Below are 23,691 nucleotides of genomic sequence, written 5' to 3'. Positions count from 1 at the left end.
ATGTATGTATGTATGTATGCATGCATGTGTGTATGTATATATGCTATATGGAAAACTTGCTAGTGGAAAGAGACCCTTGCAGAAACCAAGACTGCAATTTAAGGACTGTGTCAAGTCCTCATTAAAGGCCTGTGATATGCAGGAGGCTGACTAGGAGAGCAATGCCTGTCATCACTACAGATGGAGGAAGCAGATTAAGGAGGTAGTTGACACCTTTGAGAGAGCATGTATTCTTCATGAAGAATTTAAGCGTGCTGCTCAAAAGCATATTGCTTGCATAGTGAATGTGGAAAGCTTGACTTTCAATGTTTGCAGTTGTGTATGCTTGTCAAGAGCAGGGCTCATTAGCCACCAATGGAGCTGCAAATGTCCTAGAGCGCACAATATTCTTAAAGGTCAGCAATGGTCTTCCTCGGTCACGAGTGGATGACCATCATGTATGTGTGTGTGTATGTATACATGCATGTATGTATTTATATATGCATGCTTGCAAGTATGCATGTATGTATGTATGTAAACAAGTGAGGGTTGCTAACAGGATGAGCATCCAGCTGTAGAAAATCAGCTCAGTTCAATCCACACAAGCTTGGAAATGTGAAGATGAGGCGCAGGAGTGGCTGTGTGGTAAGTAGCTTGTTTACCAACCACATGGTTCTGGGTTCAGTCCCACTGCGTGGCACCTTGGGCAAGTGTCTTCTACTATAGCCTCGGGCCGACCAAAGCCTTGTGAGTGGATTTGGTAGACGGAAAATGAAAGAAAGCCATCATATATATGTATATGTGTGTGTGCATGTATGTTTGTGCTTGTCCCGCTAGCATTGCTTGACAACCGATGCTGGTGTGTTTATATCCCCGTCACTTAGCGGTTCGGCAAAAGAGACTGATAGAATAGTACTGGGCTTACAAAGAATAAGTCCTGGGGTCGAGTTGCTCGACCAAAGGCGGTGCTCCAGCATGGCCGCAGTCAACTGACTGAAACAAATAAAAGAGTAAAGAGTACGAAATCAATGATGACCATGATAATGATGATGCTGTCGCTGCTGCTGCTTCTTCCACTGCTGCCACTACTTCTGCTGCCGCTGCTTCGACAGCTACTGCTGCTTCCGCTGCTTCTGCTTCCACTGCTTCTGCTGCTGCTGCTTCCGCTTTTGCTGCTTCCACTGCTTCCACTGCTACTGCTGCTTTCAGTGCTGCTGCTGCAGCTTCTACCACTGCCAATGCCATCACCACTACTGCCTCTGCTGCCACTTCCGCTGCTGCCTCCATTGCTGCCTCCACAGTCATCGCTGCCAGTTCTTGCATTGCTGCAACTGCTGCCACCGCTGCCATTGCTATTGCTGCTGCCACTGCTGCCTCTGCTATTGTTACTGCTGCTGCTTCTGCCACTTCCACTGCTACTGCCACTACCATCGCTTCTGCTACTGCAGCCACTGCCACCCTTCCAGTCTCTGTCTCTGCCACCACCACTTCCACCACTGACACTACCACTGATGATGATGATGATGATGGTGATAATGATAATGATAATGACGATGATGACAATGACATCGGCAACAACGACGACGACTTGAAATTCAGTGATATAAAAATGTAGAAATAACGTTCAACAAATTTCTTTTGTGTTAATGTTTTATTATTTGAGGGTCACGCACAAGAAATGAGATAATGGCATAGAAGTGAACCTGAAAGAAGATAACACGTAGAGTTTTAAACTGTGGCAGAGATAATCAGCAAATGATTTTTCAATTCAGTCAGCAATTGCTGAACATGTCAGCGATTTTAGGACTGCTGATGGAAAAGTATGGATTCTCTTCTGTGTTGCTGATTCTGCAATTGTCATCATCATTGTTTTATCATAGCCATCATCGTTGTCATCATCATCATCATCATCATCATCATCATCACCATCATCATCACCATCATTATCATCATCATCATCATCACCATCGTCATCACCATCATTATCATCATCACCATCGTCATCACCATCATTATCATCATCATCATCGTCATCATCATCATCATCATCATCATCATCATCATCAGCATCATCATCATCATCATCATCATCATCATCATCATCATCACCATCGTCATCACCATCATTATCATCATCGTCGTGGTCGTCACCACCACCACCACCACCATCACCATTATCATTTTAACAGCTACTTTTCTGTGTTTGCATGAGTTACTCTTTCACTCCTTTACTTGTTTCAGCCAGTTGACTTTGGCCATGCTGGAGCACCGCTTTTAGTCGAGCAAATCAACCCCAAGTCTTATTCTTTGTAAGCCTAGTACTTTGTAAGCCTAATACTCAAGTATTGGGGCTGTGGTTATGGTAAGGAAGCTAAGTTACGGGGATGTAAAAACACCAGCATTGATTGTCAAGCAATGTTGGGGGAGACGAACACACACACACACATATTATATACATATACACATATACAATGGGCTTCTTTCAGTTTCTGTCTACAAAATCCACTCACAAGGCTTTGGTCAGCCCGAGGCTATACTAGAAGATACTTGCCCAAGGTGCCATGCAGTGGAACTGAACCCGGAACCATGTGGTTGGTAAGCAAACTTCTTACCACACAACCACTCATGGAAAAGTTTGTTGAGGAGATTTTTTTTTTTTACAGGCAGAGTCCCTATCTGTTGCCAACCTTCACTCGTTTCCAGATGAAGAGATATATTTCCCAATATCTGGACATTCTTTCACAGAAGATTGAAAGCGTGTGATACAGCTTGTATGAAGGTGATACTCATTTACAACCATCACATAATGACAAAGAGATGCAGGCAAGCACACACATGTGCACACATACACATGCATACACACACATGCACATTCACACACACACACACACACACACAAACACACACACAACAAACACACACACAACAAACACACACACATTCATATATATATATATATATATATACATATATAATAGGCTTCTTTCAGTTTCTGTCAACCAAATCCAATTAAATGTTTTCTGCCAGAGAATAGGACAAGGCAGCAGCTTGCTATCACAAAAACGTAGTTCTTAGGAATGCTTTCATCAGTGGAAACAATGCTGAATAAAGTGTGCGGCATCAGAAGGGGACGACTTCAAAGAAGATTAAATGCTAAATTGATATGTGTAGTAGTTTTCTGTTTTATAGCACCAGTCCTTGTATATACACACACAAACATAAGTTGCTACATGCTTAGTTACATACATACATATACATACATACATACATACATACATATACATACATACATATATACATACATACACACTGTTTCTTTGTGGATGACTTGAAACTATATGCAAAGAATATGCATGAGATCAAAAACAGCCTTGACCGGGTTACAACATCCTCAAAGGATGTAGGGTTGGAGTCTGGTCAGGATAAATGTTGCTATATAATATAATATAATAATAATAATATAATAATAATAATAAAATAATAATAATAATAATAATGAAATTATTGTATACAGTGCTCAGGTGCACCACAACTTGGCAAAAGTGCGTATAAAGCATATGCAGTAATGTACAAATGTCTGGGAAGTAAACAGTGTACGAGTCAGATACATGCTTGCGTGTGTATGGAGAAAATCAGGTGTAGTGTTGCCGAATCTCAGGAAGCATGGAAGTTTTGAAGGATGCAGTGCTCCAACAACTAACAACTGATGCCAGCAGTTTGTTCCATACTTCAGCAACTCTTAGCGTGAAAAAATGTTTCCGAAAGTCATGTGAGCTGTGCTGTTTTCTGACTTTGTAAACATGTCCACGAAAGGGAGAAAACTGTAAACCAGACTATTAACATCTCTATCAACGACTTAACAGTTTCCCTTCCATCTAATATGGAATGTTACAGGTATCTAGGGGTGAATGAAAACATATCTTACAATGGTACTGTAACAAAACATGTATTACAAAAGAATATTGCTGTCAAATAAAGAAAATTTGGACCTCGGAACTCTTTGCATTCAATAAAACTGGCCCACAATGTGTTTGCAGTGCCAATACTCATACCAACATTTGGGCTGCTTGACTGGACGTTTGATGAGATCTGAGCCATTGGTGTGAAAACCCAGAAGATACTAACAAGCACACATAATTTCCACATCAACAATTATATAAACCACCTGTACCTAAAAAGAAAATAAGTCAGCAGAGGCTTAAGATTGATTCAAACTGCCTTTGAATGTCATATCATATCCCTTCGGCAACATGTTTTAACCACCAAGTGTCAAAGTGCATCTCTTGACCAAGTTTGTATACATAAGGCTGATAACATCATACAACATGAAAGGCACATCCTTGAACAGCATTCCTTGTCTGATAACCTTAAATACATGCCCAAAGAAGTTGCATGACTTCTTTAATATATAATCAAATGAAAGGATGTGCGTATATGAGCAGAAGACTTTGCATGGATATGTTATTAGAAATCTCCGAGATGATAGTAATATTGATCATCAAAGCAGTCTATCATGGACCAACAACCAGATTACTACATCCCATTCGAAGGGTATGTGTTTGCAATCCAGGAACAGGAAATATCAACCAAATATCTGATATACAAAAGGGATGGAGATGCAGGAAAAGCAGCATAATGTGACAACTGATACAGATTTTGTGGAGTTAACACTGAAGATATTATCCACATCATAAGCAGTTGTCCAAAAATGTCATCATGGTATTATCTACTGATGAGACATGCTGTTGTAGCTAGAACATTATATAATGAAATCCATCAGAAAGATAACCCCGAAGGCAAAGAAATAAGAACCCACAGTATGGTAGAAGCAATAGCAACTCATAATAAAAAGAAGTATTGGTGGAATGTCCCAGTGAAAATCCCTGTAAAATGTAAACACAATAGACCTGATATAATGATTTAGGATAGAGAAGAGTAACTGTACAGTTGTGGAAATCAACTGCCCAGAGGATGTTAACATAAAGCTGAGGACCAGTGAAAAAAAGAGAACACCTATGCTGAACTATTAAGAAATCTGCAGTTATTTTATCCAGATTACAAGTTCAGGTTTATACCTGTAATTATTGGAGCTCTGGGATATGTAACACATTGCTTAAATACTAATCTTGAGGAATTGAGCTTCTCAAAACCAGAAAGTAGAAAGCTGAAGGCTGTTCCGTTGATCAGATCAACTGGAACCCTTGTCGTCATAAGCGACAGAGTGCCAAGAATATATATGTATGTTATCTTTTCTGCCCTACTAAATTATTCATATATATATTCTATTGTTTACATAATTTTTTTACCATATACTTCATTGGTAGAACTTATGATGAAGGCTATGAGTTAGCTGTGTTGCTTTTGGAAATGAAAATGTTCAAGGGATTTTATTGGTCATCAATAAAAAAGAATAACTAAACTGTGGGTAGTAAATTCCACAGAATTTTCTACATTCCTTGTTTTCAGTCATGAATATTAATATCTTTTTACAATACGCATGAATGGCAGTTGCTTTTCTTTATTGTCATTTAATAAAATACTAGTTAGAAAAAATCAACAATAAACATGTTTTTATTGATTTAACGTCAATAAAATACTAAAACGATTTATGTAAAAGTTCTCATTTCTTGTTCTCTTTGGATCTAATCCTTCAAAGTATTTTCAATAAAATCTTTATTATTCATACATTACAAGTCTATATCAAATATATAGAATGTATGTTTTGTCAGATTATTTCTTGTAAAATAACATTATTTTTGACAGCACAGTTATACCGGTTGTAAACTATTGCTCAAATTACAATAAACCACAACAAAAAGAAATGAAACAATCACATTCCAACCATGATAACTCAGTCAATGTATTTTTGATGTATATACATCATCGTTTAATGTCCATATTCGACAGTAGCATGAGTTGGACAGTTTGACAGAAAATGGCATGTTCAAGAACTGCATCAAGCTCTAATGTCTGCTTCCTAATGCCAATCATTCTACAGCATGGACTCGGTGTTTTATTCATGCCAGTTGTTCTATTGAGTACTATTGAAATCACCATGCAGTTTACAGGACTACGACCCCTGGTGGGGAGGGGGATCAGTTTCATGCTTGGGGGTTTACTCTTTTACTCTTTTACTTCTTTCAGTCATTTGACTGTGGCCATGCTGGAGCACCGCCTTTTAGTCGAGCAAATCGACCCTAGGACTTATTTTTGTAGCACTACTACTTATTCTATCAGTCCTTTCACTGAACCGCTAAGTTACAGGGACATAAACACACCAGCATCAGTTGTCAAGTGATGGTGGGGGGACAAACACAGACACACAAACATATACACACATACACAAACACACACACACACACACACACACACACACACACACATATATATATACATATATACGATGGGCTTCTTTCAGTTTCCATCTATCAAATCCACTCACAAGGCTTTGGTTGGCCCGAGGCTATAGTAGAAGACACTTGCCCAAGGTGCCACGCAGTGGGACTGAACCCTGAACCATGTAGTTGGCAAGCAAGCTACTTACTTACAGTCACTCCTATCACACAGCCACTCCTCACCTTTTCATAGTAATCCTCTAGGATTACTATGAGAAGGTAAGGCAGAGCAGAAGCCTGCTCTGCCTCACCTTCTCATAGTAAGGAGAAGAGGCAATGATCAGTAGGAACTGCAAGACACAGATATGAAATCTTTTATCTTTTACTTCTAACTTATCTCAGTCATTTGACTGCGGCCATGCTGGAGCACTGCATTGAAGAGTCTTAGTTGAACAAATTGACCTCAGGATTTTTTAAAGTTTAGTGCTTATCCTATCAGTTTCTTTTTTTTAAACAACCAAATTATGGGGATGTAAACAAACCAAGAGCAGTTGCCAAGCAGTGGGGGGGGGTGACAAACACAGACACAAAGATACACGGACATAGATATATTCTTCTTCTTTGGTCTGTTGGTGCCTTTGCATGGCACATTGGACAGTCAGTGATCACTAATTCCTGCCATTAGTTTGTAGTGATACTGATTGTTTCTTTAACACTATAAAAAAATGAATATATAAATATATATGATGGGCTTCTTTCACTTTCCATCTACTAAATACACTCACAAAGCTTTGGTTGTCCTGAAGTTATAGTAGAAGACACTTGCCCAAGGTACCATGCATTGGGACATGACAGAGTTGAGCAATAAACATCTTCTCTCTAACCTTTTTGGGGAAAGAAAAAATTATGTTTTTCAGGTTTTGCTGGAGAGACTACAATTGTGAGTTTAAAAAATCACAATTTTTGCCAATTTCTTTTGAATATTTCCCTTCTCCATGTAACTCTAACCTTAATCTTTATGTCCTGATCCTAAAACCTAGCCCTAGACCCTGAACCTTAAACTTAAACTCTAACCTTAACCCCAAAAGACTAAGCATGACTTTAAACCAAAATTTTCTAGCAGGAAATGGGAATGTTACTGCTTGTTCTCTATGCCAAGTTGGAAAGTGTAAGAGTTGGCAAAATAAATTTGTGAGAAAAAATAAAATTTTAAAACAATTTTTCAGAATTTTAAAATAACCTTCTCCAAAGAAAAAGGCAGGTAGGGTTTATTTTAGACAACTCCTCTAAAATATATTGTTTACAGAACATATTTTAATGAAATTAAAGTATTATGGAAAGCTTAAATTCATGCAAAAAAAGCAAACATATTTCTCCTTTTTTTCATATTTGAAATTAAAGAATTTTAAGCTTCAAAATTATATACTGAAAGAAATCAATAAAAATTTATTAAAGAGTACACGTCAATTATTAAGCTTGTAAAATTTTATCCAAAACACTATGAAAATAACATCTTAAATAGAATTTGAAAAAATGTTTTCATAAAGTTGGACAGGAGTGGCTGTGTGGTAAGAAGCTTGCTTCTCAACCATATGGTTCCATGTTCAGTCAACTGTGTGGCACCTTGGGCAAGTGTTTTCTACTATAGCCTCGGGCCAACCAAAGCCTTGTCAGTGGATTTGGTAGAGGGAAACTGAAAGAAGCCCATTGTATATATGTATGTGTTTGTGTGTTTGTGTTCATCCCCCCACCATCACTTGACAACTGATGTTGGTGTGTTTACATTCCTGTAACTTAGCAGTTTGGCAAAAGATACTGATAGAATAAGTACTAAGCTTACAAAGAATAAGCCCTAGGGTCAATTTGTTTGACTAAAGGCGGTGCTCCAGCATGGCTGTAGTCAAATGACTGAACCAAGTAAAAGAGTAAAAGAGTATTTTCCAAGCAACCTAATATATACAGACATGGTTGTGTGATGAAGAATGTCTCTTTGTGACCCATGTCATTTCTCAATACCATCATTAAAAACATTTAGGGAACATATTAACCCTTTCTATATTAACCCTTTCTTACCGTTACTATATTTATTTTGAGATGTTCTGTGTTTCTTTCAAGTACTTTAAATATGACAAAGAATTTAGTAAAATAACTTCGTTGTCATTAAGCTAGTGTTAGGAACATAAATTGTGACTAAGGTTTGGTGGAAGATTTTAATTCAAAACTGATGAAAAACAAGACATTTGTACTCAGAGCCAGAGCCAGTTTCAGCCGGGTTGGTAACGAAAGGGTTAAGCTAGCAATGTTGAAAATAAGATATTCCAGTGAATCTTCCTTTCCTGTGCACATATACACAGCCAATCATTACTCCTTTAGTATTCAGATTAGTCTGTCAAATATATAGCTTATTTATACAAATTGATTTTAATTAATCATACATTGTCTTGTAACGTTGTATTTTGATGATGTGCTTGTTTACTTTTAGAATGACGTTGCAGGGTAGTTGTGAGAGGCATGAGCTGGTCAGTTCACACACAAAACAAGTAGAATATTTGGGCCTGATATGGATGGTTTGAATGCTGAAGGGTTAATATTCTTCTTATTTCTTTACTACCACAAGGGGACAAACAAGGACAGACAAAGGAATTAAGTTGATTACATTGACCCCAGTGTGTAACTCGTACTTAAATTATCGATCCCGAAAGGAATGAAAGGCAAAGTCAATCTCGACAGAATTTGAACTCAGAATGTAACGGCTGACGAAATACCTATTTCTTTTCTACCCACAAGGGCTAAACACAGAGGGGACAAACAAGGACAGAAAAATGGATTAAGTTGATTATATCAACCCCAGTGCGTAACTGGTACTTCTTTAATCGATCCCGAAAGCATGAAAGGCAAAGTTGACCTCAGTGGAATTTGAACTCAGAACATAACGGCTGACGAAATACCACTTAGCATTTCGCCTGGCATGCTAACGTTTCTGCCAACTCACCACCTTCTGTTTGTCCACTGAGGCTGACTTAGCCTTTTGTCCTTTTGTGATCAATAAAACAAGTACCAGTTGAACACTGGGGTTGATGTAATCAACTTATACCCTCACTTGAAATTGCTGGCTTTGTGCCATAATTTGAAACCTATGTTATTCTATTTGTCATAATATTCATCTGTTCAACTGTTGTGCTTTAAGCAACTTTAACTATGGAATGAATTCAAAGACAGAATTGAAATCTTTAATATAATGAAATAATACTATGAATCAAAATAGATACAAGGAAATTTGTATAATGCAGAATTTCCACAGGCCTTGTTTGTCCATCATGTTATTCTACTTTGTGATCATGTGTCTCTACTTCATATATGTGTTTGAGTATTATGCATGAAACAACCTTAACTATGGAGCACACTGGAATATATAACTGAAATCTTTTACTGATCCATGATTCTAAACATCAAAATTAGAAACAAGAACAAATATAAAATATGTCATTTTCATCATCATCATCATCATCATCATCATCATCATCATCTTCATCATTGCTTTTAACATCCACTTTCCCAAACTTACAAGTTGACATTCATTTATAATAAACGTGACAAGATAAAAAGACACCAACTCACACACACACACACACACACACACACACACACCACACACACACACACCACACCACACACACACACACACACACACACACACACACACACACACACACACATGCACACACACACACACACAAAAAATTTCCTTGTAACAGATTCCTGCAGAGTTTGCACTCTTTTAGATGACTTATTAAAGAAAGCTGTGAGGCCACTACGGATTTGAAAAAGAATTCTGCACTCTCTGATATTACACACACACACACACACACACACACACACACACACACACGTATGTGTGTATTTATATATATATTCTTTTATTCCTTATTTCAGTTATTTGACTGCGGCCATACTGGAGCATCACCTTTAGTCGAACAAACCAACTCCAGTACTTATTTTTTGTAAGCCTAGTACTTATTCTATCAGTCTGTTTTATCAAATTGCTAAGTCACGGGAATGCAAACAAACCAACCTCAGTTGTCGAGCAATAGTGGAGGGACAAACACAGACACATACACACACAAATATATACATACATACATATATATAAAAAAATACAAAATGGGACAAGAACGCAAAACATCCAGATAGACGATACAAAAAACACGGACGGGTCATTCTAAGCCTTTAATCTTCAGTCAAGAACCGGATCATCCTCGCAATTTCGACTTAATCTTGAGATTGCTCCAGTCTGGCCAGCCCCAAGGAAAAACTAAGCTAAAAGCATTAGATTCCTTGGAAAAAAGCTTCAAATGTTTACAAAACAAGGACAGAAAAACGGACGATATTACACAAATATGAATAGAAAAATAATACAAAACAACATATATATATATACATATTCCGTAGTGTTCACTAAAATAATTTCTTTCTTTCCTGTCTGTGTCTCTCTTATCTCTTGTTGTAATGGCTACTCCCTGTTATTTCTCTTTGAAGCCTAGGGCAGGCTTTCTTCAGTTTCTGTCTACCAAATCCACTCACAAGGCTTTGGTCAGCCCAAGGCTATAGTAGAAGACACTTGCCCAAGGTGCCACACAGTGGTAATGAACCTGGAACCAAGTGGTTGGGAAGCAAGCTTCTTACCACACAGCCATATACATATACCTATGTGTTTATACACACACACATATATTTATACATGTTGATATATATATATATATATATGTGTGTGTGTGTATTTATGTATACATATATATACACATGCTAGCATGGAAAGCGGATGTTAAACGATGATGATGATAATGATGTATATGTATGTATGTATATAAGATGGGCTTCTTTCAGTTTTCATTAACTGAAATTTACTAAATTCACTCACAAAGCTTTGGCCAACCCAAGTCTCTAAGAGAAGACACTTGCTCAAAGTGCCAAACAATAGGATTGAACCCAGAACCAATTGGTTGTGAAGCAAGCTTTGACTACATGCACACCTCACTAGTTATTGTATTATTTAGAGAGAGAAAGGGAAAAAAAGGTGAGAGCTTATTCTTTTGAAAACTTCTGTTTTGATATAATAATGGTCATGTTTTCTTAACAAACACCTGATCTTAATAACATTCATTTTATGTCGTCAATGTTTTAGGAGACACCAGCATTGGCATTATGAAATCCATCTTCTTTATTAAATCTATCTGAGCTTGTTATTCCACTGACCACAATGGCAAATAGACAATGCAGATAGCCTACAATAGCAAAATACATAAGAAATATTCTACAATCACGAAACACATTGGATTCTGTATGTCTCTCTGTCTGTCTGTTTATTTATCCTCTCTCTCTCTCTTATTTTATCATTATTATATGTTGTGATGTCTTATTGTAAATCTCCAATATTACTCACTTCAGATCAAACAGTATGCTCCAGAACTGCCTGTCATCTGCATTTTTGTAGTTCAGTGAGGGGGGGTGCTGAAAAGTTCCTGGCTTTAAGGGTATTGTGAAAGGCCTGGTTAGAGGCCCGACCTTCAGAGTTCTTTTACAGGGCTTTGAAAAACTGCAGTAAGTGTGTGAATCTAAGAGAGGAATATATTAAATAAAATCATAATTAACTGATCCTCCTGTATTTTCTTTTACCCAAAACCAGAAACTTTTCAGCACTCCCTCATATATATCTATGTATCATCATCATCATCATCATCATCATCATCATCGTTTAACGTCCGCTTTCCATGCTAGCACGGGTTGGACGGTTCAACTGGGGTCTGGGTAGCCAGAACGCTGCACCAGGCTCCAGTCTGATCTGGCAGTGTTTCTACGGCTGGATGCCCTTCCTAACGCCAACCACTCTGAGAGTGTAATTATACATATATATATATGTGCTTATGTATGTGTGTGTATGTATGTGTGTGTGGATGTGTGTATATATATATATATATATATATTTTTTCCTCCGTCTTCCCTTCTTTGGATCTTTCCTTTACCTATGATCTTCTACTCTATGATTCTGACGAAGAGCTCCGCTCGAAACGTTAAACCCTCCTTCTTTCCTTCTTTCCTGAGCATCCAATACCACTATACTTGTTCCACATCCTCGTGTTGTTGTGTTTTCATGTTTGGATTACTATATATATATATATATATATATATATATATATTTTTTCCTCCGTCTTCCCTTCTTTGGATCTTTCCTTTACCTATGATTCTGACGAAGAGCTCCGCTCGAAACGTTAAACCCTCCTTCTTTCCTTCTTTCCTGAGCATCCAATACCACTATACTTGTTCCACATCCTCGTGTTGTTGTGTTTTCATGTTTGGATTAACTATATATATATATATATATATATATATATATGTATATATGTATATATTATAATAAGATAAGAAATTAGAGAGATGATTAATAAAGAATAATTTAGAAATTATCTCTCTATTTTCTTACCTTATTATAATAAATAAATATATATATATATAAACCACAGTTTATATAGTTACCTTGAAGTTGAGTATTAACTGTAATTGTTCAACATTCTTTGTATAGGTAACTAACCAGTGCTTTCATAGGATTTTGCTGTCCCTCAATAAGGCTTGTAACCTTTATTTGTGTGTGTATATAATAAGACTAAAACATGTTCAGAAATGTCACTATACTTATCAGAAATTAGACACAATTGTTATTGTATGTATCCATTTCATATATAATCAATTTGAATTTAAACATTCTCTCCTTTGCCTTTCTTTAGAAACAATTGTCATTAATACTAATATCATTTTGTTTTCATTTACATTACTGGTATAATTTCAGTTGTTTAAGAATCTTTTTGCTTCATTACATTAATTATGTTAAGTATGCAGTCATAGGAACACATTTATCTGATATGGGTATAAAACCATTAGCTTATCTGATATGGGTATAAAACCATTGGCTTCTAATTACTCCTTCAATATCGGCAGCTTGCATTTCTGTGAGCTTGTGTTAAAATGTGAATCACTAACATTTGTAGGTTGGATGTTGTTGTTAGCTGAGTTCAAAAGAGTTTTCAGTGAGTATCAACTCCTAATTCTGTTGTTGTTTTCCTGGCATTATTATTTCTGTGTCTATGGTAGAAAATATTATTATTATAAATTCCATGGTGGAATATTATTATTATTATTATTATTATTATTCTGTTTGACTTTTGCTTTACATTTGTACAAGTTGGCTCCAAGTCTCACCCAGAGACCTCAAGAGACAAGTTGGAAGTTCATGTTGGTGTTATGCCTAGGGTGCCATATATTTGGTATTTTGTACTTAGTGTTGTACTAGTGAATGTTTAAGACACCATAAGAAAATTGTTTGTTTTAAAACTTGAGATTACATAGAAAGCATTTTGCATAGGATATGAGCAGTTCCCATGAGCACTATCTTTTGAATTTCTGCCATTTTGGGGTTTCCTGGTATCTGAGCTAGGTAGCAATCAGCCCCTTTTGCTATCATTCCCAGGGCACCTATGACAACAGGTATTGTTTTAGTCTTTAGGTTCCACATTTTGCTAATTTCTATTTCAAGATCTTTATATTTGCTCAGTTTTTATTATTATTATTATTATTATTATTATTATTATTATTATTATTATTATTATTATTATTATTATTATTATTATCATTATTTTATTATTATAAATTCCAAGGTGGCAAGCTGGTAGAATCATTAGCTTGTCAAACAAAATGGTAAATGGCATTTCTTCTGGCTGTTTACTTTTTTGAGGTCCACTTTAACTTATATTCTATTGGAGTTGATAAAATAAAAAGTATCAGCCAAGTACTCAGGTTCATGAAATCAACTAATCACTTGGCACTGAAAAATTGCTGGCCTTGTGCTAAAACTTAAAGCCATTATTCATTAAGGCAGAAAGCTGACAGAACTATTAACATGCCAAACATAATGCTTAACGGCATTTTTTCCAGCTCTTTATGATCTGAGTTCAAACTCTGCTGAGGTCAACTTTACCTTTCATTCTGTTGGGTTTGATAAAATAAAATACCAGTCAAACACTGGGGTTGATGTAACCGACTAATCCCTTCCCCCTGAAATTGCTGGCCTCGTGCCAAAATTTGAAATGGTTATTATGAATGCCCACTGCCTGCATTGGCTACCAAAAGCATGAATTTAACATCGAGTGACTTGGTGTAGCTATGCCACAAAAGAAAGTTGAGTATATCACATTAGACAGAGATTATTAGACTTAACTTACTGCTTTTTAATCATTCATTTTCTGATAATCTTCTCTTTTCATCATCAATCTTGAATTAAACAGAATCATATAAAACAAAATTTTCTCAAAAGATTCCTCAAGCCAATTGAAAAACTTCTATAACATTTTTTTAATTATTTCTTTATTGCCCACAAGGGGCTAAACATAGAGGGGACAAACAAGGACAGACAAAGGAATTAAGTCGATTACATCGACCCCAGTGTGTAGCTGGTACATATTTAATTGACCCTGAAAGGATGAAAGGCAAAGTCGACCTCGGCGGAATTTGAACTCAGAATGCAGCGGCAGACAAAATACCTATTTCTTTACTACCCACAAGGGGTTAAACACAGGGGGACAAACAAGGACAGACAAATGGATTAAGTCGATTACATCGACCCCGGTGCATAACTGGTACTTATTTAATTGACCTCGAAAGATGAAAGGCAAAGTCAACCCCGGCAGAATCTGAACTCAGAACGTAGTGGCAGACGAAATACCACTAAGGATTTCTCCCAGCATGCTAATGTTTCTGCCTGCTCGCCACCTGCAGCAGAAACATGCACTTAGGGTGGATAATTCCTACTCAGATTAAAAATTATCCACTTCACAAAGTAATCAAAATTTAGTACCCAGTAAGACCATGACATAGTGGAGACTTTAGCTTTTGAGATTTATGAGGGTTTTTTAATATTTTATACAGAATAAGGAGATTTTTAAATGTATTATTTAAAAGAGTGACTTGTAGTTTTAGATGTTTTTACTCTTTGAGCTCATAACACAAGTTTACCAGTGGATTGCTTATTTTTCTCTATACCGTAGCACCCCTCTTGCTGTTTGAGTGCATCTGCACTAAAGTACGATGATTTATTTTTATTCAATCAGCTTGCTCATTCACCCTGCGACTATAAAATGCTAAAACGTGTCCACTGCCTTTCTGAGTTGAATGTGGCTTGTTTTGATGTTGGTTCAGGTCAGGGCTCAAAGGGTTAATATAGTGAAGGGATTTTGTAACCAAATATGTTAGATTATTTTCATATAAAAAAAAAGGATTTTTATAATCTATGGACTTTAGGCTGTTTTGATACATGCAAGAGGTTTTATACTCAGGGATCTGGAGTATTTTTAATAAAAAGGAGTGATTTGTAACCAGGGACTTGATGTATTTTGATGAAGTGTAGAAAGATTTTTAGCATTTTGATTTAGTGATGGAGTTCTGTAGTCAGGAAGTTAAGGCCATTTTGAAATAGTGACAAAGATTTGTAACTAGGGACTTTCAGTTATTTTGAAATAGTGAAGTGTTTTGATATCATAAAAGGGTTTTGTAGCAAGGGACTTCAGATGTTTTGAAACAGAGTTCTGATCTTTAGATATTAAGAAAGAAAATTTATAAAATATGCTCCTCTTTCAAGCTATTGATTAGATGCCATTGAAACAACTCTTGATGGATGTAATACATTTAACAGAGAAGCTAATTAAAATATGAAGGAAAAGAAAATGAAAAAAATTAAAAATCAAACCCTTTGTGTTTTTTTTTTGTTTTTGTTTTTGTCAGAAATTGGCCACTGGTATTTAGCTAGGAAGTATAAAAAGTTGCTACATTTTCATTGAAGTTATCTTGATAAAAATTAACTGTTGTTGGTTATTTCATAATTTAATACAACTACAACCAATAATTATCTCAATCCCTTCTGAACAAAACATCATCCGGAAGAAGGTGGAGAAACTGTCAAAGTAAAAAGATCTTGAAATTGGAATAAGCAGGATGTGCGGGTTTAAAGGTGAAAATAGTACCAATAATAATTGGGAAAACTGGCTATGATAAAGAACAACATGAACCAGCCATAAAAGCTATACCAGGACTCAAAATTCTTCTATTCTTCTACACAGTTTTAAAAATATCATTGCTAGAGCTGCCTATATCCAGTACAAGGTTCTCTCTTAAATAATACAACTGAACACAATTGAATCTCTGCATATATCCTTGGTATAAGTATTAAGTTTTGAATACTAATTATGAAAATGAAATTCATTTTACCTATAAATTCATAATTAAAAAGTTATTAGCCTTTAAAATTTGCAAAATTCAGGTATTTTAGCCAATCAGAAGCAAGTATTTTACACATCACCGTGAAGTTCTGTTAGCATACTAAGCAAAGAAGCACCACGTGTTCCATAGCTGATTGTAAAGAACTCTATTTCTATAGTAACCAAAGATGCTGTACATGCGCACAAGGAGTGCAACTACCAAACTGAGTGTAATCAACAAATTGAGAGTACCTGGGCATCTTTAAAGCATGGAAACAAACGCTAGTGTGGGACACATCGTTCCATGGTTGACTCTTATTTTTGTGAATTTATGCGGAGAAGAGATATGGGAAACGTAATCTTTATATATAAAAGTGAAGTTGTGCGTCTGTCTCCTACGATTTAGATTCCTAACTACTCCCACATTTTGCGGTGCAGTTTAACCAAAACCGGGTATCTTATAGTTGTGATTCATATCGAGCCCTTCTGGGTATTAGCACGCATCTACGATGAGTCTACGATTTTTAAAAAAATTTACCATAATTTTTTTCCATTTGAATGCATTTTTTCGCTATTATATAAGGGAAGTAACTCTCTAAAAATGTCTACGATGAGTCAACGATTTAAAAAAAACTTTACCATAATTTTTTTTCCATTTTTAATGCATTGTTTTGCTATTTTTTGGCTATAACTCTCTAAAAATGCTTATATAGTTATTTCCCTTACAAACCCGAGCAACGCCGGGCGATACTGCTAGTTTATTTTATAAAATCCTAGAGTGTATTGCAAACTTTCATTCTTGAGTTTTTAAACTTATGTCTGCTTTAAGCAATGTTTTGACTGTTATTTCTTGCAACTTCTGTTGGTTTGCTCGTAGCTTTTACATATTTCATTTGTTCATGAATCTTTTAATGTTTTTCACTGTTTACTGTAGCTAGTTTAATGTTTTACATGCTGGTACTCCTACCCCTCTTGCTCCTGTGACAGATAATGGAGGAGGCAGTGAATGCTCTGTTTTCTGATTGGCTGAAAATTCTGAAACTTTGAACACCTGTAACATTTCCACAAAATTTTTCTGGAATAAATCAATAACAAATTCAGATTCAGCATCAAAAATTACATCTATGTGATACATTAAAAAATTTTTTTAAAGAATTTGACATGCAGTGACAATAACCACAAAGATCTGCCTTACACCTTGCACAATCGTCTCCAGTTTGCGGCTATATTTTTTCTTTTTCTTGTTAAGAAACCCCCCACTGTTTAACATGTCTTGTAACATCATTTTGCATTTAGTTTATCTAAATCTTAAGAGCTAATTTTTTGTATAATTTTGTATACTTGTTGCTTTCCTGTCAACACCAAAACCCTGGTGTGCTGTGCTGGGATATGTGTGTAGATCTGTTGATTTATGTGCTGAAATTGCCTTGACATGCACTCAACAGCTGATGAAAGAGCATAGTAACCTTCTTATATCTTGTCATATATGTTTTACCTGTAGTCCACGCTTAATTAATTTTCCTTCATTTTGATAATCTTCATCAAATAGAAAAATCATTACTGTATTTCTCAGTAACCATTTCTACTTGCTTTGTCTTCTCTCTCCCCCTCTCTCTCCACCTTTCTTTCTCTCTCCTGTCTTTTCTTTTTTGCTGTAGCCTCCTTCTTCCCCTTCTCTGTTCAGTTCTTAACCTTGTCACAATACCTATTTCTTTACTACCCACAAGGAGCTAAACACAGAGAGGACAAACAAGGACAGACAAACGGATTAAGTCGATTACATCGACCCCAGTGCATAACTGGTACTTAATTTATCGACCCCGAAAGGATGAAAGGCAAAGTCGACCTCGGCGGAATTTGAACTCAGAACGTAGCGGCAGATGAAACACCGCTAAGTATTTCGCCCAGTGTGCTAATGTTTCTGCCATAATACCTTTACATGGTTTCCCTGGATTCTATTCCACTAAATGGGCCTGCTTCTTTAATTTTGACTTCTGACCTGCTACAAGTTACTTTGTTTTCCATTCCATCTTTCTTTGTTCAAAGGCTAATGTCAAACTACCAGTTCTCTTTCTTGTTAGCATTGTACTTCACACAATAATCTCCAGTCGCTTTTTCTTGTTGATAGACCTCATTGTTCAATGTATTCCATAATTTCATCCTGTATTTAGTTCATCTTGGCTTCAAGAGCTAAATTTAATTTAATTTTGTATATAGGAGCATTGTAGTTTGCTTGAAGCATTGTGAACAGAAGTAGAAAAGGAAAATAAGAAAGTTTCCAACAATGCAGAAAGTTTTACAAAAACCTCTGTATTTCAGGTGCAAAGGTCCATTCTCAGAAGGAAGCAGCATACTTGTTATTGTTCTTCCTGTCTTGGTACCAAAATTAGAGTATCCTGGGTTGAGCATGCAATTCTGTTTATTAATGTATCAAAATTGTCTGATGGAAGAGCATGGTGACCTTGTTTGTATCTGGTCCTAAGTGTTCTACCAGTGGCCTGAGCTTAGTTAATTTCTGTACTACAGATAAGTAGCCTGACTTCCAAGGAATTCTTTAAAGCTTACAAAGCCTTAGCTACCATAAAATCACATAGAATAAATATTTAGAAAAAGAATTTGTTGTTTCCTGAAGTGTAGAATGGATGCTGCAAAAGCTTATATAGATGTGAAGATCAATTACTGATCATCACTGCCAAAACTGAAGATGGATGAAGGAGAATGAAAAATCTGCGCATGGCGTGGAATGAATTGACTACCAGAAAGCTTTTATCAGTGTTCCCATTAATGGATCCAGGGGTTACTAGCCATGAGTAAGCAGCAATAATAAGTAGGTACATCAAATATATAGCAAATAATTGTATAGATACTTGCAAAATGTAGGAATTATAAAACCTAACCTCCATCCCATTTAGAAATGGAATATTCCAAGAGGGCTCCCTCTCTCTATTTCTTTTCTACCCAGTAGTTACACCTTTAACCGAAAAGTTAAACTAGTCTGTACTCAGATACAACGTGAGGAAGGACAGTAAATCATTTTTTGTATATGGATGACCTCGAATTGTAGGCAGCAAATGTTAAATAACTAGAGTTATTGTTGCAAACACTATATGGCTTTATTATGAAAAATTATGTCAGATTGACACGAGAAAAATGCATCAAGGTCACTTTGAAGAGAGAAAAAATACCAACACTAATTTCATACTAATTAAAGAAACAGGGATTAGAGAATTATACCTAACAAGGACTAACGAATGCTCAGAACCTATTTTATTAGACAGTGAACGATATAAATGATAGAAAAGATTAAGAAGGCATATTGTATACATATTAGATTAATATTTAAAACAGAGATAACATAAGCATTAATGCTCTAGATGTCTGAGTAATAAGTTATAGTTATAATTCAGAACTGGATGCTAAACGAACTAGCTAGTCTAGACAGGAAAACAAGGAAAATCATAACTGTCTCTCCCAAAATCTGACATTGAAAGATTATTTATCATAATTACAAGGTGGTATAGGCCTTATGCAACCAGAAACTAGAAAATACCCACTATAAGACAAATATATTAAGTAAAAAATATTCAATAAAACCATACAAACTGCGAAAAAGAAAGGATACAAAAAACAAAAAGACTGTTCTGCTTTAAAGGACATCAAAAATACTAAGCAAAAACTGAAACGACAGATTGTTTTGAAAAAGAAATTAAGAAATAACCACTGAAATTGTAAAAAGGTTAAAAGTGAAGTTGCAGTATGCCATCACAAGTAATTGTAAAAACAAGTTACCATGTGTCCAATACCTGAAAAAAATAAACAGAATGAAAATAGATATACAAAAAAATATGTAAAAAATATGTAAAGCTGAGACTGAAATATTCTTGATTGCAGCACAAAATCGAAGTCTTCTCACCAAAAACATTTAAGGAAACAGACTACCACAAGGTCCAGCCCTTGTTATGATGTGGTGGTTTGAGTGCTTCAGTGACCCTGAGAATTAAGCCAGCAGAGTATGTGATGTGATATCAAAATGGTCCTGAACTAGTTCTGAGGTGCACCAACAGATGGCAACACACAGCTGCATCTGCAGTGAGAACTAGCAGTGACCTTCATGCTTGGTTGAATTTTCATTGATGCCTTTGTAATTTTGCTTTTTTCCAGGTAGTTGATCCCTATGTAAACCCATTTTTTACTCCTGGGAAGAAGTGGTCCATGTTAGTCTGGCCTCAGTCTTTTCAACTGTCCACTTAGGGAAAATGACTTCCAGGCTGGATTCCAAAAATGGTAGGAACACTACAACTGTTGCTGTGCAAGACGACTATTTCAAAGGAGATGATATTAAAATTTAGGTAAATAAGTTATTTTTTTGTTAAACATAACTAGTCCAGGAACTTTTTGACACCACTTAATAAACACCAAGTAAGACCCCACTCCACCATCCCATGCTGGACAGTTAAAAAGACAGAGGCCAGACTAACATGGACCACTTCTTCTCAGGAGTAAAAAATGGGTTTGCATAGGGATTGACACCACTTCCTGGAAAAAAGCAAAATTACAAAGGCATCAATGAAAATTCAATCAAGTCCTAGAAGTGGAAGGCCTTCCCCCAGGAAAACATATGGGCAGGATACTGGGGCAGAGTTGAAAAAGCAGGGATCTAGCTGAAAGGAAGTAGAAATGTCAGCCAAGAGTCAAGAACAGTGGGGAACAGTTGTTGATAGTCTATGCTCCACAGAGAGTAAAATGCTTAGGTACATAGTAAGTAAGATTACATTAATTACTTGTAGAATATCTGGAGTTAGGAAAGGAATGGTTAAACACTTTGCCTCTGATCCCTCAGTCTTTCCAAGAAATAATACATATTTCTTTACTACCCACAAGGGGCTAAACACAGAGAGGACAATCAAGGACAGACAAACAGATTAAGTCGATTATATCGACCCAGTGCGTAACTGGTACTTATTTAATCAACCCCGAAAGGATGAAAGGCAAAGTCAACTTCGGCAGAATTTGAACTTTGAATGTAGTGACAGACGAAATACCACTAAGCATTTCGCCCAGCTTGCTAATGGCTCTGCCAGCTCGCCGCCTCTTTCCAAGAAATAATACATTGACATACATGATGGAGTTGCAGGATTTCAAACACTATATAAGAAGATGCTGAAAAGTTCCTGGCTTTAAAGGTATTATGAAAGGTCTGGATGGAGGCCCAACTTTCCAAGTTCTTTTACTGGGCTTAGAAAAACTGAAGCACCACTGCTCTAAGTGTGTGAATCTAAGAGGAGAATATGCTGAATAAAATCATAATTAACTGATTCTTCTGTATTTTGTTTTACTCAAAAGCATGAACTTTTCAGCACACCCTCGAAAGTTTGGTTAGCATTATGGAATATCAAGGAAAAATAAATTGGTGGTGAACATATATCAGAACGCACCTCAGAAAATGATAAAGTAGTAATGTTCTGGGATGTATCAATCTAATGGTGTCATGAAAAATCAAGAATAATTGACTGGATGTTGATATCAATAACCACCAGAAAAGAAAAAAGTGCTTCCTAATCAAAACACCAGTGCCAACAGGCAATGATGTATCTGTAAAATAAGTGGAGAAATCTTCCAAACATAACGATTTAGAAATTGAGATAACAAGAGTGTGTGGGCTAAAAACAATCCCTATAATAAGTAAGTGCACTGGGAATTATTAAAAACCATATAAACAAATATCTAACTCATATTCCAGTATTACACACCAGATATGTAATATGTTGAGTACTTTTAATTCAACAGATGATGTAAACACTGTACATATCCAAAGTGCACAGAATTGTGTTTGATAGTGTTGATAACACAGTGAGAGCATGGAATAAAAGCAAGAATACTGTAGGAAAAAAATAATCCTTTTGTATATACATACAATACAAAACATTATATGAGAGAGGGTTACAAAACGTATGTATATATATATATATATATATATATATATATATAAAGGGAAAGTTTATGAAAATAAACAAAAGACGAAGGCAGGTGGTGTACAAACAAACAAATGTATTGGTATAGCGCTCAGGAACAGAAAAAGTCTTTTACGTTTCGAGCCTACGCTCTTCGACAGAAAGATACACAGAAAAAAAATATATATATAAAGGGGTTTGTATGATTGTGTATAGAGGGATATATATTATTCAAAGGAATTCCAACTCTGTCTGTTTTTTATGTTTTATATATATTCTTTATAATATTAATGTAGCATATAGAATATTCTACATTAATATTATAAAGAATATAAATAAAACATAAAAAACAGACAGAGATGGAATTCCTTTGAATAATATATATATATGTATGTATGTACGTATGCATGCATGTATGTATGTATGTATGTATCCATGCATGTCCTAGGTATAGCTTTAAACTGCATCTTGAGGTAGGGCTCTGTTTTAGGAGTTCCAGGTTTTAAGGAGTGTGAAATCATCTCTTAGCTATTATTGTTCTGAGGGCTACTCTGGCCACAAGTGGTAGCACCTGTCAAGGTCCAGCTATGGATTTACTAGCACATGTAATGACAGTCCATCTGACTATGAGGACACAAAGATATCTTTGGTTTGTGTCAGGGCATGCAGTAAAATTACTGGGTGTGAGGGACCCCTAGCTGTTGTCACAGCACCCTTCCAGGAAAAGGCCACTGATGTAAAACCTGCTGTTTCATGTGATGACTGGTCATCTCACTTCAGCCTATCACTAGGAACTAATCACAGAGATTAAAACAGTGGTTCACTTGAACAAGTGTCTATCACTATAATCCAATGATATACAAATATCTCTTTTATGGTGACTTTATTCATCATTCCATTTAATGAAAATCCTATGGTGATGGAAAAGTGGTGACATGTGCAGACTTAACCAGTGGAAGGGCACAGTAAGTTACAACTTTTGTCTGTCATCTATGCTCCAAAACAGGAAAATCTGCAACAAGAATGAATAGTCATCTGAGAAGTCATAGATATGAAGTCAGAAATGCTATTGACAATGAGGAAGCAATCATCTGTGAAGATGGAGCAATAACAATTATGTATGAATAT

At 36.0% G+C, this 23,691-nt stretch overlaps 1 long non-coding RNA gene across 1 annotated transcript; it reads left to right on the top strand.

Annotated features, from left to right (window-relative positions):
- Window positions 1-768: 768 nt before the first annotated feature.
- Window positions 769-18,956, top strand: LOC118766451. The gene is made up of 3 exons (XR_005002385.1): window positions 769-782; window positions 17,196-17,199; window positions 18,864-18,956. It is a non-coding gene; the product is annotated as an uncharacterized LOC118766451 (long non-coding RNA).
- Window positions 18,957-23,691: the final 4,735 nt, after the last annotated feature.

This window comes from Octopus sinensis, linkage group LG1, assembly GCF_006345805.1.
Source record: "Octopus sinensis linkage group LG1, ASM634580v1, whole genome shotgun sequence".
NCBI classification, from domain to species: Eukaryota; Metazoa; Mollusca; class Cephalopoda; order Octopoda; family Octopodidae; genus Octopus; species Octopus sinensis.
Note: the sequence above shows the minus strand (reverse complement) of the source record. Positions and strands in the feature narration are given on the sequence as shown.